Consider the following 2,542-nt stretch of genomic DNA (forward strand, 5'->3'; position numbering starts at 1 on the left):
CTTCCCCAATCTTCATGACTTTGCATTTGGCAGGGTTAAAATCAAGGAGCCAGTTGCTGGACCAGGCTTGTAGCCTGTCCAGGTCTCTTTGTAGTCCTGCCTGATCCTCATCCGATTTGATTCTTCTCATTAACTTCGCATCATCTGCAAACAAGGACACTTCTGTGTCTATCCCTTCCGTTATGTCGTTCACATATACCAAAAACAGCACAGGTCCGGACCCCCGGAAACCCCCCCTTTTTCCCAGGGGGCCCCACTCCGACACCTCGTCCGCTTACCATGACTCGTTGTTGCCTCCTGTCAGACATTTTTCTGGTCCCTTGCAGTGCCTTTCCTTTTTGTGCCGTCCTTAAGCCGGGAACCTCTTGTGAGGGCTGTGGAAGGCCTTCTTGCAGTCCAAAAAAAAGGGGGTCATCCACCCCCCTCTCTCTTGTCCCACTTCTGTCCCCCATGTCCCTAAAACTCCCAGTAGGTTTTTTGACACAGGGTTTTTCCCTTCCCCGAAGTGCTGGTTTCAATTTTACACTTGTTTCTTTCCAGGTGCCCACCACTCTCCCCTAAAATCCCTTTTCCCTTTTACCTTGCCAAATATACGTTAGTAAAACAGGTCTGTAGTTTAGTGCCTCATGTCTGTCTCCAAAAATTGGGGCTACATTTGCATTTTTTTAAACCCCAGGGAGTTGCCCCGTTTCAAATGATGTGGGTTTAAAATCTTTGTTTTGGGTCCCAATTCTCTCTGAGCCCCCTGACATACCTCTTGGTCGTTTTTTGTAATTCCCCATCCCCTTCCTCAGTCTGATTCCCGGTCCTTTACTTTTTTTCCTCCTTTTATGGGCTGTAAAAAGCTTGGGGCAATCTTTAACACTTTTTATGTTTATTTCCCTATTGTCTCTAGGCCCCCCATCTGTCCCCTATTCTTTTTGGCTCTTCAGCTGAAATTTTTTTATTTCCCCGAGTTCTCTGTCTTCTTTACCTTTCCAATTTTTCTAGTACACCCCGGTTTTGCCTCCCCACCTTTGGGGGAACCAAGGGCTCCTTCTGTTTTTTCCCATTTTTCTGTTTTCCCCTTGGAACAAACCTCTCCTCTCCCCCTTGCATTTTTTTGTTTTTAGTCCCTCATTTCTTTTCCCGGGTTTTTCCCTTTTCCCCCCTCCTGAATGTCTTGAAAGGAAGTTCCTCATGCCTGAGTAGTTTCCCCACCTTTTTGGTTTTGGGTTTTTGGGCCCTTTTCCCGCTACCCCTCCCCTGGGGGGTCAACTTTTGGGCGAAAAACAGAACACAATCCCCCTCTTCCCCCGGGGCCTTTCATCATGATACCCCCGATGTGGAAATTTTCCCGGTGAATCAAAGGGCCAGCCTTGCTGGTTTTATCCTCTCCTCTCTCCGGGGAGTGTCTCTAATATGTTGGTGCATGGGTTTTCCCGTACCCATCCCTCCTTCTTTCCCTGTTTCAGGTTGGGTCAGGTTTTCCCCTTAATCTCCTTGTGGTTTTCCCCTAACCCATTAACTTTTCTCCCCCCCTGTGGCCCCTGGCCACCTCCTTTTGTGTGTCGATCTTTCCTTTGCTCTCATCGTATTCTTCTCTTTGGGCCCCCTCCCCGTTTTTGTTTGGGTTGTACATTGCTCCCCAATTTTTCACCTTTTTCCCTAAATTTGGTTTTTCCTCTGGTCCCTTTCGCCCGTGCCCTCCCTTTCCCTTCCCCTTTTTTCAAAACCCACTGGTTTTAATGGGAAATGCCTCCCCCCTCCCCCCCTCCCCTCTGTCTTTCCTGAGGGTTTGATGTCCCGGGTGGGTTGATTTATTATTCTGGTGGGTTTTGTTTCTGTAATTTTATGTCTGGATTTCCGTTCTTTTTTCCACTCCCCCATACTTGTTTACCATTTCCCCTCTGCATTTTTTATTAAAACCCTTTGTTCCAAAATGGGTCGGGAGTATGTGGGGGTTTTTGGGGAAATGGGGACCTGGTTTAAAGGGAAATATGGGTTGTTGCTGTAGGGGGGAGTTTGTAATGTAATTGGGGGGGGGCATTGGATTCTTGGGGGTTTTTTTATTTTTGAGTGTTTAGTTAAAGGGTTGACCTGGTTTGGGGGGCTTCAGGGATTGTGGGGGGGCTGTGTGTGTATGTGTGTGTGTGTGTGTGTGTGTGTGTGTGTGTGTGTGTGTTTGTGTGTGTGTGTGTGTGTGTGTGGTGTGTGTGTGTAATTTTGTGTGTGTGTTTGTGTGTGTGTGTGTGTGTGTGTGTGTGTGTGTGTGTGGTGTGTGTGTGTGTGTTTGTGTTGTTAAGGAAATATGTATTTTGTTTCACCCAGTTGTGGGTTTTTTTGGGGTTTAGTGACAGCTCCCGGCTCCCCCCTTACTGGTCTTTTAAGTCCCTTCTTCCTGCTCCATGAGCTTTTTTATACCCCCTTCTTAAGCTATATGGGAACCTGCCCCCACTAACATTCCCCCGGGTATTCCCCTTCCCCAAAAATCTGTGACTGAAGAAATACTTCATAACATCCCCGTGATTCATCGGGCTTCGCCCTTTGCCCTTTTTTTGTT

The sequence above is a fragment of the Cherax quadricarinatus genome, chromosome 4 (assembly GCF_038502225.1).
Source record: "Cherax quadricarinatus isolate ZL_2023a chromosome 4, ASM3850222v1, whole genome shotgun sequence".
NCBI lineage: Eukaryota > Metazoa > Arthropoda > Malacostraca > Decapoda > Parastacidae > Cherax > Cherax quadricarinatus.